This window comes from Elephas maximus, chromosome 16 (assembly GCF_024166365.1).
Source record: "Elephas maximus indicus isolate mEleMax1 chromosome 16, mEleMax1 primary haplotype, whole genome shotgun sequence".
Classification (NCBI taxonomy): Eukaryota; Metazoa; Chordata; class Mammalia; order Proboscidea; family Elephantidae; genus Elephas; species Elephas maximus.
In genome coordinates, this window is record NC_064834.1 from 37,727,738 (window position 1) to 37,745,285 (window position 17,548).

Here is a 17,548-nt window from a genome sequence, read left to right on the forward strand (position 1 = left end):
ACCCTTACTGGTAATTCCCTATATGGATAACACAGGTAGTGAAATCATCTTCTAAAATACCATATAGGGTTAATACTCTGAGGAAAACAATGAAATACCATTCCAGGCAAAAATAAAAGCTACTCAAATATATATACATCATCTGCAACTGCCTGGCTTAACAAAAGAAAAATAAAGATTCTGAGAAGAAGGGTGCCCTTTTTTCTCCTTGTACCAGTTGTCAATTTATTGCCTCTCAGGTTCATAAGGCACCCTTCATTGCCTGACCTAAAAAACTGGTATGGGCCCTTTAGATATTTTTATTTGCCAGCTGGCATGGTGCCTGTTCAGCTTTGTCAGTAGCAGACACTGCAGAGACACTGCAAGGGGAAGGTTTTACTTCCTCCTTCAGGAATGCTTGGTTCAGCAGGCTCCTGCTTCTCCAGTGTCTGGTTCCTCCAGCATTTGTAGCTTTTCAAGCTGAGTCGGGATTGACTCGATGGCACTGGGTTTGGTTTTTTTTTTTTTTTTGGTTAAGCACGTGCTTCAGGCAGTATTTGTAGTGGAGTGCCTCCAGTTAGACATCTCCCCATGAACAGCTTTCCTTGATACTCTAAAGGTCAGATTTTCAGCAAGTTCTGGAGGGTGACACCACAATGACTTCTCTGCCATCCAGTAAGCCACAGCTATGTCCTCTCCAACCAGGTTTGGATCAAGGTCTAGATCTCAGCTCTGAGAGGGGTGGGCTGTGAGCTTTTCCTTGGGTGCTCTATCTCAGCCCTAGGGGTAGTAGTTGTTTCTTACACCTGCTATTTCTGTATTTTTTTAGAGTTCCATTCACTTGTTATCAGCCAATTCTTCATTACTTCAACTCCTGTTATAGTTAATAATCCCTTATACTAAGCTTTCTCTTCATATTACTGCGTGGTTTCTGTCTGAAGGCTATCTTCTGATTGATACACTCCCTTTAACAACCTTCAATCCTGCTGTAGACCACCTGGCAAAGTATACAGGTGAAAGAAAGAGCAAAGATTTACATTTTTTGAGTCCTGTCACTAGCCGCCTGACCTTAAACCTTGTTCATCCTCGCCTCTCAGAAATAATGATAACAACACATCGTGTTACTTATAACACTGTGGGGATTAAATAACCTAACTACAGACAAAACACTAAACCTGTCCCCTGCAAAAAACAAACCAGGTGCCGTCCAGTCAATTCCAGTCATGGCGGCCCCACGTTTCTGCTCCATATTGTTTTCTTGGCTGTAACCTTTACAGAAGCACACCCCCAAGCCTTTCACAGTACTCCTGGGTGGATTCAAATGGCAAAAGTTTAGGTTAGCAGTGAGTGCAAATCACCTGTGCCACCAAGGACCTCCCCAGCACTTATTATCATTTGACTGCCAACCTGTCTTAATCATCGTAACACTCTGACACATGGAGAGCCAGAACTCAAGTCTGCTGAGTGGTCCATGCTCCAGAGATCGGGAAAGGTTATTGGTTCAGAAAACAAACATAGCAAAAAAGAAAGAAAAAAAAAGGGCGGGGGGGGGGCACACACAGCCAACCCTCATTTTTCTAGTTATTTTTACAATAAAATTTCAAATAAGTCATAGCCAAAAACAGTAAATAAGATGCAATACAAATTATTCAATTTCATTCAAACGGTTCTTCCACTCAGACGAAAAAATTACTTCAGGGAGAAAATCTTGTTATCCCTTGAGGATTTCCTGGTTAGGTTAAACCCAAAACCAAACTCACTGCTGTCAAGTCGATTGTGACTCATAGCGACCCTATAGGACAGAGTAGAACTGCCCCATAGAGTTTCCAAGGAGCGCCTGGTGGATTTGAACTGCGGACCTCTTGGTTAGCAGTCGTAGCACTTAACCACTATGCTACCAGGGTTTCCACCTGGTTAGGTTAAATCTGTACAACTCTAAGGTCAAATTGCATGTCACAAAAAAAAAAAAAAAAAAGACTTTTTTTTAGGCAGAGGGCACAACCAAAGAAAAGAACACAAGGGAGAGGTACTCTTTTTTTTAGGTTAAGGATTACCATGTGCCTATTTTTATCATTCTTACCTCCATATCTTCACTCCCTCACCTAGAACCATAAAACCCAAAAACCAAACCCACTGCCGTCAAGTTGATTCCGACTCATAGCGACCCTACAGGATAGAGGAGAACTGCCCCTTAGAGTTTCCAAGGAACGCCTGGAGGATTCAAAGTGCCGACCTCTTGGTTAGCAGCCACAGCACTTAACCACTGTGCCACCAGGGTTTCCCCTCACCCAGAAGTGCTCACCGCATGCCACAGATTCTACTGTAGAGATTTCTCCTGAATGGATCCTATAACCATTACCAGCCCTGTGGATTATTACAAGAAACCTAGCATAGGATCCTCCCTGACACCTCATTCTTATTAAATATACTAATTCTCATAAATAAATAAAAGCACATTAAAATATAAAAACATCCCTGGCTCCTTGCTGCCTACAGGAGATTACACTTCCCACTTCTGCACTAGTCTTCCTCAACCAGTAAAAGAACCCAGAAGTGTTAGGGTGTGTCTCAAGCCTCCAAGTCTTCACAGGAGCTCCACACTTGAACTAGAATGGGACTATACGGTTTTCATATGACCTACCTCTATCTATCCTGACACTACTGAAACAGTAAAAGACAACCCCCTTAATATAGACTGGTGATGACTACTTTCTGGGCTAGAAATGACCTTTGTTCTTGTTGTCAGCTGCCACTGAGTTGGCCCGGACTCACAGCAACCCCACGCACAAAGGAATGAAACACTGCCTGGTCCTGCACCATCCATATGATCAGTTGTGGAGTGAACTGTTATGATCCATAGGGTTTTTGCTGGCTGATTTTTAGAAGCAGATCACCACAAGCTTTTCTTCCTAGCTGATCTTTAGTTTGTAAGCTCTGCTGAAACCTGTTCAGCATCATAGCAACACACAAGCCTCTACTGACAGATGGGTGGTGGCTACGCATGAAGTGCACTGGCTGGGAATTGAACCCTGGTCTCCTGCATGGAAAGCAAGAATTATATCAGCGAACCATCAATGCTCCTTAGAAATGATCTTTCCATGGGCATAATCAAAGTAAAGGACATCAGGTTCCAGGTTCTCCTGAGAATTCTGTTCCCACAAGTAAATGCTAAGAATTTACAGAGGCGAATTTCCTAGGCGTCAACAATACAGAATAGTACAATATAAAAATCCCTTACTTTCAATTGTAGATAATGGAGGGAAACTATTTCAGTATATAAATGGACTTTAAGTACTGTAACTTCTGAAACCCAAATGCCCCCAAAATTATCCTGAGAAATAAAAAGTACACTTCATAAATCTACAAGAATCTTAGAAGTACTAAACCACTGAAAAATTCCACTGTGAAATTTTGGCTATGAACTGCTTTGATCTGAGAATTTCTGAAGTTGTTTGATAATATGTACAATTTAAATGAGAACTAAACGATTTGCTAACTAGCAAAGTAAGAATTCATAAGTTTACCTGTACTCTAGCCCTTTCAAGACCCTATTACTTTCTCCTTAAAAAAAAATTTTTTTGATACTATGCGTTTCTAGTAATGAAGGCATGCTTGCTAATTGAGTGTTCAAATTTTTGGTTGGTAATATGGATTTTGAGAAATATCACGTGGGCAGACATTTTCCCACAAAACATTGGCAGTAGTCTGGTGCCCTGTTTAGTAGGCTCTGTCCCAAGGATTTTTGGAGGGTAGTACCTTCCATTTGTTACATTGAGAACCTTTGATTTTCCAAGTATGACACATACACACGAACCCACCAGGGCTCCCTACTATCATACAGGAAGCCATAAATATGTTTACAAGGATTATCTAGCTGTACAAAAGCCAAGAAACAAAAGTCTGACCAAATTACACTTCTTGGACGCACTTATACACATGGCTCCTGCCTTAGTGAATTTTTAACCAAAGGATGTTTCTTTTGTTTTTCACCGTTATACGAGCCCTCACTGGAGGGCAGCAAACACTTTTAGTGGGAAAAGCAGCCTCCCAAGAAACCTGAGAGCCTGAAAATATTTGTGGGCAGCTTCTGTCCCAAGATTCAATAAAAGGCTAGGTTTGCTTTACTCATGTTTATATGAGTCACTCATGGAACAGAACAAAATGTCACATTTCCAGCTTGACTAAATACTCAGCAACACTAATTTTTATTCCCAACATTTTCTTAATAGCAAAAGAAGATACTAGTATTAGGATGATCATGACTTTCTTGTGTTCCGTGTCAAATAGAAAAGAGCACTCACTGTGAAGAAAGGCAATCCTTAGGAAGCCAGCTGGCCCTTCAGTGTAGTATCATCTTGTTAGACCTGCCATAGTTCAAGGATGGCCCTTAACCTTGTAGACTCACAAATATGATGATCTGCCACTCAGAAAAGGGTTCACATTAACCAAACTCAGTGACAGAAAAATGCCATTAATACCTTATTGTGAGAATATATACTATCATGTAATTGGATGCTGGCATCTGCTGGTCAGTGTGTCCCCCCAAATCATATCTACATAAGAAAGAGCAATCAGAAGAATGTATAATGGGCATGGAGTAGAAATTTGTCTTGTGGATTTCTGTGTGGCCTGACATCCTGTGTTGTGAGATTAAGGAAGGCACAGTGGTGTTCAGTGATGAGGGCATGACCGTAACTTAAGTCAGGTTTGGAATCTAGGCAGTCTGATTTCAAAAGGCCCCAGGCAGCCTCACCATAGAGATAAGACCCATATCAAATTAAGCCAAACCCACAGCCAATCACATGGATTCCAACTCACAGCGAACCTACAGGACAGAGTAGAACTGCCCCATAGGGTTTTCAAGGCTGTAATCTTTAAAAGCAAACTGTCATGTCTTTCTCCTGTGGAGCAGCTAGTGGGTTCACGCTACTGACCTTTCAGTTAGCAGCAGAGCACTTAACCACTGTGCCACCAGGGCTCCTCAAGACCTATACACAGACCTGTTAATCTTACACTACAGGCAGAGTACCTTCTCCTGTACACAATGCAAGAGACAAAGTCCAGGCTGGCCTCTCAAACTCCCACCCCTTTCGCTAAATTCTACTACTCTAAATTCCACTTCAAACAAATTCCCTTTCAGACAAATACGTTACTACCTTTAATCAAGTTATGATTCTACTTTAGAATCCATTTCATCTCTTAACTTGCTTTATAATATTTCAGTGATACATTCGTTACAAGTTTGTTTCACATTTTCTCTTCGAATCTGATCTCTTTTCCAAGTTTAGAAGAGGGAGAAGCAATCTATCTATTGTTGCCCCTCATGTCTGATGTACACGCCATGCTTAGACTGTTGGTGCTGTGAGTTGCCATCTAGTCAATTCCAACTCATGGCAATCCCATGTGTGCAGAGCAGAACTGCTCCATAGGGTTTTCAATTCTGTGTGACCTTTCAGAAGCAGATCGCCAGGCCTGTCTTCCAAGGTGCCTCTGGATGAGTTTGAATCAACCACCTTTCAATTAGGAGTTGGGCACTTAACCACTTGTACCACCTGGGGACTTGGAACAGTGAAATGAAGGCTTCAGAAATTTGGGGTAAGGAGAAAGGACTTCTTTTTTTTTTTTAGGAAACTATACCTATACCCTATATTTAAAGAATTAGTTGCAAAGCTTAAACTCTTTAACAAATAAATGCTAACAGACCCTATGACATGGGTAACGGAGCATCTTGTTCTACTCTACCTTGACATTTGAAGTCTCTCTGCTTCAATGTCTAAAATGTGTTTGGGGCTTTTGGTGAGACCCTAGTTTCAAAATGCAGAGAAGTCTATCTTTAGATCTGTTGACTTAACACTAGTCTAGAATTTTGGATTTTGGCACCAAATATTGCGGAGTTTCACCAAGCTGATGCCAGGAACCTTGTAAATATATAATCAGCCTTCAAACACTTTCACAGTAACTCATGGAATTTTCTAGTCTTATCCACATCTGAGAAATCAAAGTGATGGGCATGGATCTAACCAGCAGAGATCATCTATCAGGTCTCAAGAAATGTGGTTACTTAGCACTATCTAAAATTGTAATCTGCCTATTGTCCATTTTAGTTTATTATTAATTTGACTTTTGTTTTGGCTTAAATATCAAACTCCTTCGGCCCCCACAGAAGTATGCAATTTTGTGTGACCAGTTCAGGATTCTCTGTTAGAATCATGGAGTCTTTTTTTTTTTTTTTTTTTTTTGCTGATACTGCTTACCTAGCAACTCATAGGCAGCCTGAGACCAGGAGAGTCTGGAATATTACCTTCTATTCCTGTACAATCAAGAGAGTTAAGTAAGCTTGAAGGTTAGCTTACTGAAGGCCCCCAAGCACTAACAGGGCTGAGTCTGTGTTATAAATTTCTCAGAAGTATGTTTTGACCCCCAATCACTCCCATTCCACATGCCATGTAAACTACATGGCTATGCTTCCCTTGGGGCTGTGGCTGCTCCCTTAAGTCAGCCATCAATTCCCCTCTGCCCCCAGAGGCAAGCTGCTGGGGGCAGGGTGCTAATACTTCCTTTATTTAGAGTGTAAGTCATATGTAAAATATGTGAGATTTAAACAGTTCACTTCAAATGCAGGAGAGACTTTTAAAAACTACATTTTTAAAATCACTTATTTTTCTGAGTTTTCCAACCTGAGTAAGAGCCTCTTCCTGGGCCCCGGAACTTTCCATTACTTGCTTTCATATTGCTACTTTCCTGGAAGATTAACAGAGCTGCAAAATGTTCTGCCTTTACAAGGTAGACAGCAAGTGGATTGTGAACACATGGGAATCTTTACACCCAATCCCTGTCACAAGAAATCACACCCTTAAGTCAAATACACACACTTTTGAATGATCTTACGGATGAGCTACATTCTGCAATGGGTTGCCATGGCAGCAGGGAAAACAGTGGGACTTGTGAATGGTCTCAAGACTCCTAGTTTCAGGGCTGATACAGCATAGAGGCGAAAGGAACAGAGATCACGTGAAAGCCTTGCTTTATCGTTTTGGGGAAGGAAATCCCTCAGACCACAGAGCTGACACATTTGCATATACACTGGCTGGCAATGTTCCTTACATCTTAAGGTAGAAGAAAATATATTAAGAAAGTAATATCAAGAATAGGGTGAAAAAACAGAATTACCCTTCTTATGACACAAACATTTCACGTTCTTACAGAGGGACACAGATAGATGTTATATTCTCAGCTAGCTCTTTTTTTTTTTTTTTTAGCTCTAGACTCATATGAAGTGAATGACTCTTATATTTTATGGAATTCATTGTCTCCCTCTGTTAAGCATTTCTCACCTTAGTCATCATTCTGGTCCTTCCCTACAAGACCAAAGTAATTTTCCCAAAGAAATTTACCTCTCTTAAGCTTCCATCCCCTTCTGAATACAAGAACTCTTTTCATTCTTCATCTTTTAACTATTGCAAATTCAAGTTCTTTATCCATCCTCTTCCCTAATCTTATATTTTAATGAGTACCACTCAACTCCATTACACAGAAGAAACATTAATTCAAAAATTAATAGTTATCATCATTTTCTACCACACCAAGGAGTGTGCTACATAATTTATACACATTATCTGGTTTATTCTTTGAAACTCTATGAAATTGGGATTCAGTTTGCACAGATAAAGAAACTTACCCAAACAGCACAGCAGGTTAAAGCGGTAAGGCTGAGATTCAAGCACGGGTTTTATCTGACTCCAAACCACTGTAACGTATGCCTCCAGGGAAGGGGGCAAATGATATTTTAATGTGCTAATCACAATCCATTAACTCTCAAAGGCCTTTCATAAACACTCTTAAAACTACTCTGTGATATTGCTAAAGCAAAGATTATTCAAATTTTACAAACAGAAACACACATATTGAACAGTTAAGTGAGGGTTTCTCAACCTAAGCTACTGACATTTTGGAAAGGATAATCTTTTGTTGTGGAAGCCACTGGATGGATTGTAGGATGTTTAGTGTTGCAGGATATTTACATTTAGTGGCCGGGTCAACAGCAACGGATACAGGTACCCACTAAATGCCAGTAGCACCCCCCACTCCCAGTTGTGACAATCAAAAATGTGGGAGGGGTAAAATCCATTCCCTGTTGGGAACCACTGGGTTAGGCTAATTGCCAAGATCACACAACTGGTTAAAGGCTGTACTGTTCCCAGGAAAGAGATCCTCTGAATCCTAGTTTAGTAAAGATTGCTCTAACACCAAGCTACGGTTCCTTAGGAGAAAGCACTTGCTAGGCTGGATGAAATGCACAGAATTCAGAATGTGACTTTTGTATTTCGCTATATTGGTGATACTAATGGAGCCCTGGTGGTGCGATAGTTAAGCGCTTGGCTGCTAACCCAAAGGTCGGCAGTCAGAACCCACCAGCCGCTCGGTGGGAGAAGACCTAGTGATGCACTTCTATAAAGATTATAGCCTAGAAAACCCTATGGGGCAGGTCTACTCTGTCATACGGGGTTGCTATGAGTTGGAAGACAGCACTTAACAGCAACGATGAAGTACTGTCTCTAAGCCTTTACCCTAAGGTAACACATTCCCAGTGTTTTCAACCACTGTTCAAAGAAGAGTTTCTAGACCCTCTGCAAAGCCTGATTACCCCATTCTGAACATCTGCTTTCAACACAAACCCAGAAATGCGCACAATGCTACCTTAAGTAATAGTGGTAGTACCAGTACTAAGAGCTGTAGCAATAACAAAAAAACTAACAGCTAACATAAAATTTACTGTCAGGCTCTGTTTTAAGCATTCATTTATTTACTGATTTAATCCTTCAATACCCTATGAGGTAAGCATTACTACTATCTGCATTTTATGGATGAAGAAACTGAGGCACAGCGAGCTCAAATAACTTGCCCAAGGTTTGATTCCAAAGTCCTTGCCCTCAACTACTACGTGCAGTGTTTCAAAGAACTGTGGGATTATCAGCTCCTTGGTTCCAAACACTCTATCTCTAGTAACTCGTGAGCCTTTTCTCCCCCAGGTGTATCAAGTGCCCTCATCAAGACACATTGCTGGCACCTGGCTCGGGTCTGACATCACACTTCTGATCATCCCTCTTTGGATACGAGACACAAACCCACTTATCTCTATTGTTGTGCAACCCACATTTTTCTGACGTTAGTACATAAACACACATAGTGCTTTGTTAAATGTTTTGCTGAAGCAGATATGTCACATCTAGGGGAATGCCTGGATATACTTGTCTAGTTACCCTATCAAAAAAAGAAATGAGGTTAATTGGAGAGGAGAGATCATTAATAAATACATGTTGTTACTGTGGTTAGGTGCCTGTCAGTCAGTTCCGACTCATAGTGACCCTATGTACAACAACAACAACAAAAGAAACACTGCCTGGTCCTGTGCCATCCTCACAATCATTGTTATGCTTGAGCCCATTGTTGCAGCCACTGTGTCAGTCCATCTCACTGGGGCTTTTTTTCACTGACATCTACTTTACCAATAAACACATGCTAGATACTAACCATCACCACTATTTTTTCCTAAGTGGTCCTAACTCATCTTTTCAAAAAATGTGATTTATAATTCTACTAGACAATGACACAGCTCTGAATCTAAAGTTTCCAGAATTTACCGTTTCCCCAATTTTGAAAATTGAGTTTTCTGGCACTCTTCATTTTTCTCCATGATCTCTCCAAGATTACCGTGTTTTTATCAACACGCTGGCATATTCTTTCAACATCCGCAAGAACTCAAGTCATTCGAAGCAGCTAGAATTTAGAGATGCTTAAGGAGGTGCCCAAAGCATCCTTCCTTTGCCTGGGAAGGTGGGTGTTCTATGTGAAGTAGACAGTGGGAGGGATGGGAAGGGGGCTTGAGTGATACCCTGTCCTGAAATAGATGCTGTAGTTCATGGTCTCCTAAGCATTTGGCATTGTCCCCTTTTATTATGCTATCCCAGGCAACAATCCGGCAGATGGGCACACTATGAACGGGCTGCCCCGGTGAGACACACTTAGACTTTCCCATCTCCACCTAGTAACTTCTAGCACTTGCACTGCGTGCCTTTCCTGACCTCACCATTCTTAACAAACTGGTTCAACACTAACCTAAGTGCTAAGGTAAATTTAAAGACATTTCACATAGCATCTAAAATACTCCAGTGTCCACTCACACAGAGGATTCAACCACTGGAAATCCACAGATCCAGCTGCTTGGTTTTACAATTAAGAGAATGCATGAGTTTCACTTGTGAAGAGTAGGAAGAATATTCACGCCCAGAACTAAAAGGGCTTCAGAAAAGAAGTATGATATAAGGCATCCATGTATATCTATCAGCAGCACTGGTGGTGCGGTGGTTAAGAGCTATAGCGAGCTATGGCTGCTAACCAAAGGGTCAGAAGTTCGAATCCACCAGCTGCTCCTTGGAAACACTATGGGGCCAGTTCTACTGTGATCTATAGGGTCACTATTGAGTTGGAATCAACTGGACAGCAACAGGTATATTATCAGGCTCATCAAGAACAGGGCTTGCTCAGTTAATATTTGAAAACCACAAGTTTCCGGAGTAATTTCATCATTACTTAAACTTTGCGATTTTAGCACAAGGGCAACTGAAGAGCATTTAAATCACTTAAAAATCTGCACTGAACCCAAAACCTTCTCTGAATCATTTCACCCAGAAAAATCAATTTCAGGAGCAATTGGGGCCACACGGAAAAAAAAAAAAACCTTAAATGCTAATTTCTAATGTAAACTAAATTAACTAGCTATGAAATTTGGAGCTGGTTGTGAAACCTTGCTGAGGCTGTATCTTCAATGACAAAACAGGGACAATACCTCCACATGTTAGCATTACGGTGAAAATTACATGAGGTAAAGCATGAAATGCATCTCAGTGCCCAGGAAAAGGAGGCCTTCAAACAGCAAGTTTTGTTACAACTATTAGGTGAAACTAAAAATCAAGTTTAACTACCTCTTTAGAGTTTAGACATCTCTAGAGATTTAATGGGTAGTTAGAGTTTTTTTTTTTTTTTTTTAGAGATTTAATAGAATATTTCCCCATTTTCACCACCTGAGGGGGCTTTTCCAACTACCCTGGTGGACTTGAAAACAGTAGAATTAAGATTATTTTTCTCAAATCTCAGGGTATTGGCACACAGTTCTACTCTGACAAACATGGGGTCACCATGAGTTGGAGTCAACTTGACAGAACTACTTTTTTCCTCAAAAGATGATAGGATCCCAAGTTGTTACCTTTAACACAGAGGCACCTGATCAGTTAACCTCAAAACAACTAGCTTAACAATTAGTCTATGACCTAGATAACAATGTTACTAGGAGCCAAAGGGAAAATAATTAAGATTTCTAATAAATTATTTTATTTATTCCATTGAGAAGTCTTTCTAAAGGAATTTCCCTCATAGAACTAAAAAAAAAAAAAAAAAAAGGGCAGCTGCCAAGAGCTTTCCTTTCCTCCCTCTCTCCCTTCCTTTCCTTCTATTGTATTACAGAGTCTATATAGTGGCATAGTGGTAAAGTGCTACAGCTGCTAACCAAAAGGTCGGCAGTTCAAATCCACCAGGCGCTCCTTGGAAACTCTATGGGGCAGTTCTACTCTGTCCTGTAGGGTCGCTATGAGTCGAAATCAACTCGACGGCAGTGGGTTTTTATATGTTCATACATGCAGAAAGTCTAACAACACCATGCATAACTTCATAATTCATATCCATAACTTCATAATTCAGTTTACAATTTTTTCGCCATCATTTATGCTACCGGGATGTCTTCAGCCTGCCTTTCCAGTACACAGCCAGTGTTTCTGATGGTGGCGGTCTTCGCTGCATTGTGTAATAGTTCTTAGCAAAACAGTCATAATCACAAGCTTCTGTTTTTCCTGTCCACCACCCTACCCTCTGAAACAAGAAAAATGTAACTTGCACCATACTAATTAATCACTTATGCACATGCTGACTAATTTCTTACACAGAAAAGCTGATTTCTTAAAACACTCATTGAGCTTACTCCTATATAAATGCAACAGTGATAAGCAACTCAGTAGGGTTAAGAGTGCTATGATTATTATTTGTAACTTTCAGATGAAAAGAGCTTCGGTTTCCCAGTTATCATTTTTGGGACAATTTGAATACCAGCTAATACACAGCAAAGAGAAATGGGGGTGGGGGGCAGGCAAGTGACATACATTCTTCTCCATGTATTTATTTCCACAAATCCCACAAGAGCAAGCACCTGGCCAATTACTAAGTAGAGACCATTGCTGTGGAGTAAACAGGGTGGCTCCAAAACAGGAGAGCACGTGCTTACTGGCACCAGGCATGTACTCTCCAGCTCTCAACCAGTCAAAGCTAGGAGGTTCCCTGAAGGACTTTGAGAAAGCATGCACTTCCCGAAAACTTAGCAACAAAAATGTAAATACCATCCCACTACTTCAAGAACCTCCGTTTGGAAACCTTGAAAACCCCAAACCAAAGCCGCCTCCTGATCCTTGACTCTCAAACCACAACAGTTAACATCTCACACAACATCCAGAGCATCTGTGGATTTCTGCCTACTTTTTTTTTTTTTTTTATCCTGACCCACCGTTTCAGCAGCTGCACTGAGAATTCTCAGGTGTAAACGGCTATTGAGTAACATGTCCTTAAGGGAGGATCCATTAAAAACTAAGATTGCCTTTACTTCGCGGTAATACAGGAAACGGCACTGATTGTGGTACGGGATGTTTTTCTGTAAGGCAAGAATGTATGGCAGTTTCTTCCCTGCTTTTAATCAAAGCCTCCCCCAGGGAGAACTCGAACCACCTCATCCAAGAGGGATCAACACTTACATGGTCTCTGCTCCCAGAAGGCGCAGTCTCTGGGAAAGTTCTTGGGGCACCAAGTTTGCGCGCGGCTCTGGCGCGCTGTGGGTGTGCGCTGCCTGCCCAGGCGCCGATGGAAACGCCAAGGCGGCCAGCGGCTCTCGGACCCCCTACCCTGCTCTGCGCCCGAGACTCGGCGGCCCCGGGCCGGCCCTCTCCCGCGGCCTGCCTGGCCGGTCTGCAGACACGGCGGCGGCGCTGGGGAGCCCGGGCGGGCGGGCGGGCGAGCGAACCCTCTCCTGAGGGGACAGCGGCGAGCACAGACGCTGGAGTCCGAGCGCAGAGCCTCCAGCAGGGAGGCCAGCGGGTGTGGCCCGGCAGCAGAGGTTTTTTTGGAATGTAGGGTGTGGCCCTCTACCACAGCAAAAAAGAAATGAGTCAGCCCGTTCAATCCTAACCAATAAGCATGTTCACTGTCGGTTAAGGCGGAACTTTCCTTTCTTGATTTATATCGAGTTTAGGAACCTCTTATAGCACTCCCCCACCTTCTTTTTTTTTTTTTTGGAAAGCCTTTGACAACTTCAGCTCAACTTCTGGAAGATGACTGATCGCCTTTTTTAAACTCTTAACAAAACAAGGATTAATCTTGTTATGATAAATGGACACTTGATCAGTGAATTGTTGATTTTCATAACTTACTTAAAGATCTTGAGTTAGGCAGGGATCCCGGGTGTAAACAGCATGGGATCCGGCATAAAAAGAGATTCGGATCTGACCTTTGACACTGTATGACCAGTAGGCAAGTTAATTATCTGCAGTAAGGGAGATAAAGCCCACTAACTAGAGTTTGCCTGGCGGGTTATATGTAATAATACCTACAAAGCATTTAGCACAGTGTTGACAAAGAGTAAGCACTCAGAAAATGCTAAGTGTCTTGTCCTCTGTCTTTAAGCAGAATCTCCAAAACTGCAGACAGGCCCCACCCCACCCCCCCTTTTTTTCTTTCATCCTTTTCTATGTTAAAATATCCAAAAGATTTTAGAATTGAAGGAGTTCTTTGGTAACTGCCTGGTTGAAGTTCCTTATTTAAGTGGGAAAAAACTTGAGAGGTTTTTGGTTTATGATTATTGGATTTAGGATTCTTATTATACAATAGAAATTTTATTAATAGCAAAAAAAAAGGCTTACACAAACTGGAATGATTTCATTTAAACCATAATTAAATCAACTTAAAAAAAAAAAGGTAAGATTATTTTGGAAAATCTAACACTCATTCTTCTGGAAACCCTGGAGGCATAGTGGTTAAGTGCTAGGGCTGCTAACCAAAGAGTCAGCAGTTTAAATCCACCAGGCACGCTCCTTGGGAACTCCATGCGGCATTTCTGCTCTGCCCTATAATAGGGTGACTATGAGTCAGAATTGACTCCACGGCAACTGGTTTTGGTTTTTTTGGTTTTTAATATTCATTCTACCTGGGTCATTGTGCCCTAAACATTATTCTGGAATAAAAATTATAAAAGAAACTTTAATAAAAGTCAGGAACTGGCAAATTACAGGAGACTACAAACAGTTAAACACTCACAGCGTGAACCCACTCAAAGGTGCCTGGGAAGACAGGCCTAACCATCTGCTTCTGAAAGGTCACCACACCTTGAAAACCCTATGGAGCAGTTCTAGTCCACACACATGGGGTCGTCATGGGCTGGAATCGATTCAGTGGCAACTAACAACGACAACGACAGAACTGCTAGGTCCTATGGACCAGTAAGAAGTGAGCAGCTTACTAGCAGTGGGAGTAGAGAGTTTCTACAGGGGAAGAGTAAAGAAAAAAAAAGTTACATATTAAATTTTCTTGGCTTTGGGGAATATCTCCTGAGTTTTAACTTCCTCTTACTTGTTTAGAATCATTCCATAGCCAAGATCTTCAAAACAGTCATTAGCCAAAGATAAGATCTAAAGTGAGATCAAGGGCCCTATGTAAAATGCTGCTTGTTTCTGAAACGCAGCATGCAAGAGTGGAAAGAACATTATACCAGGAGCCAAGAGAGGTCCCCACCTCACCCCAGCTCTGCTAGTAAGAGACCAGGTCTGTGACTCTTGATAAGCTGCTTCATTTCTAACAGTTCTTCAAGCTGGGAGACCAAGTTATGGTCAAAAACAGCAGGAGCAAGATGGGCCTATAGCCCAACATTTACCCTTAGCAAAAAGCACCCAAGGTGTGAAGTTGGGCCTATCTCTTACGTGATAAAGATGATAACCTCTGTTGAATCTCATATTCCTTATAAAGGTCATCTTATTCTTCTAAACACTTTAAGTTAAATTCTGGAACCATAAGGGCTCCCTCCCTCTCTCTTGACGATTCATTACCAGTAGGTGTGATGAAGGCACCCTGGTGTTTTTCATATCCATTTCCTTTTCTCCATTCTAGTTCAGGCACTCCTCCCTTATGCTAGGGTCACTAAGGTTCATGTGTCTCCTAACTGCAGTTCCAAGGCTCCCTCTCGGTGCCTTCCAACACATGGTCACCATCACATGATAAATGTCAAAGTCCAACGAGCCATCATGTTGTAAATGTTTCCTCTCTTAATCAATTGTTGTTGTTATTAGGTGCCATCGAGTTGATTCTGACTCATAGTGACCCCATGTACAACAGAATGAAACACTGCCGGATTCTGCAGCATCCCCAGAATCTTGCTATGTTTGAGCCCATTGTTGCAACCACTGTTGTCAATCCATCTCATTGAAGGTCTTCCCCTTTTTTGTTGACCCTCTAGTCAATCAATTAAACAACTATTATTTATAGAAGTTAAAATGGAAAACGATTCGTTTTATAGGCAACTTGCTTAGTCATGTAAATTAATGTATATTTTTAAGTATACTGATTTTCTGTTTACAAATATTACTACAATCAGTTATGCTGGGAAAACTGCTAATATGTTGGCTGTTAAAGCAAGAACAGCAGCTCTTTTATACAAGAAGACTACATAAAAACTATGTATGTATGAGTAACTCAATAAAAGCTAGCTGAGTGGAGTCACTAGAAAAAGAATTCACTTTGATTATCAAGATTCTATTACCCATTGCTGTCAAGTCCATTCTGACTCACAGTGACCCTATAGGACAGAAAAGAACCATCCTATAGGCTGTGCTCTTTACAGAAGCAGACTGCTGCATCTTTCTCCTGCGAAACAGCCGGTGGGTTTCAACTGCCGAGCGCTTAACCACTGTGCCATCAGGGCTCCACATCAAGATTCAAAACCAAAACCACACCTGTTGTCGATATTAGCAAGAGCTAATTTCATATTCAAGATTGTGAAATAGTTAAATACTGAAGTGGATTTCTTAACACTGAAAAAGACCATTTGAGTGGGTACGAAAGGGATACCCACATTACTAACATGGTCAGAACATTCTAACAATAGAAAAAGGATCACTATTTCTAAAAAGCTCGTACTACCTAAAATTAAAATGCAAAGAACAAAGATTCTAAGTATACAGTTAAAAAAAGGGAAGAGGAGCTGGCCCAATGCCATGGTGTTCAGAATCATTCAAGAGCTGCCTTCCACCTCTCCAAACTTCATCTTCCGCTTAAAAATTATCTGCCAAATAATCAAACTGATCTACTGGTTGTTCTCCTAAAGCAGCGGGCATATTGTCGCCTCCACACCCAGGCCTGAACCATGGCCTCTGTCTGGTAATCTTCCCTCACCTTTGTTATCATTTCTCCCTTCCATACCCACTCAAACCCCTCCTTCTCCTGGAACTCTCCTCACTGGCCCAAATCCTGGGGATTTTTCCCCTCCTCCAAATGCCTACGGGCCTTATTCTTGTACTTCCATTTCACAACTAACTTATAATGCCTTAGTGTCTTCCTTCTTTTCGAGGTCCCTGATCTTTCTCTCTCGCCAGATGACAAAAGTCCATCTGAGGCAGAGACTGTGTCTGAGAGGCCTTGTATCCCTCAGGGCCTAGAGGATTCAGAATAAATAGTCATTGTTGTTGATATAATGATGCTTAAATTATATAACAGCCACAAAAGAGAAAGGAAAACTTTCTCTTTGACTGCTGACACATCAAGAATAAACAAATATTAGAACTGTTCAAGCTAGTTGGCAAGCAACACCCAAGTGGCGGATGCTTTCTTTTGCTTCTTACGAGATGTTTCAACAATACAGAAAGCAAATCCAATACTTCCTAAAGGGAAGGAATTGAGAAAAGAGTGTCATCACATAAAATCTCTGTTTCCCAAACACTAACCCAAAGAAGAGAACAGAGATGATGATAGTCATTCTATCTTCCCTTTCAAGTAAAGAACACACCTATATATTTGACAATTTTGCCGAAGTACCAATTCCTCCTTAAATAGTCACATATCTCTCAGTGTATGTGATATAGGCACAAAGTATACCTACTTGCTTACCTACCAGTGATCCTAACCATAAATGGTAGCGAAGGACAGTTCTTCAAGGCAACTCATGTTTTAAAGTCAAACGTTACATGATATTTGCATTACAACTAACCTCTGTGAAAAGTCATTACGAGACACACACACACAAATACTTCCCCTCACCCCCAACACACACACACCACAGTCATAAGTATCCTTTGATTAGTGTTGCTACATTTCTGCTTTTATGAGAGAAAGGCAAATAAACACTACCACTGTTCTCAAAAAGCCATGTCATAAATCAGCTATTCTACTACACAATTAAATATTTTATTATAATTGCCCATGACGAAGGCAC

The 17,548-nt window shown here is 41.3% G+C and overlaps 1 protein-coding gene across 15 annotated transcripts in view; it reads right to left on the bottom strand.

Moving 5' to 3' along the window:
- SGMS1 (sphingomyelin synthase 1) overlaps positions 1-17,548 on the bottom strand; it is a 344,794-nt gene that overhangs the window by 102,168 nt on the left and 225,078 nt on the right. The window contains exon 1 of one of the 15 annotated variants that reach the window (XM_049855385.1): positions 12,831-13,733. The exons of the other annotated variants lie outside the window; for them this stretch is intronic. The gene's annotated coding sequence lies outside the window, so the exon portion shown is untranslated. Of the gene's footprint in view, positions 1-12,830; positions 13,734-17,548 lie in introns of those variants that run through there. 15 annotated transcript variants of the gene reach the window in all.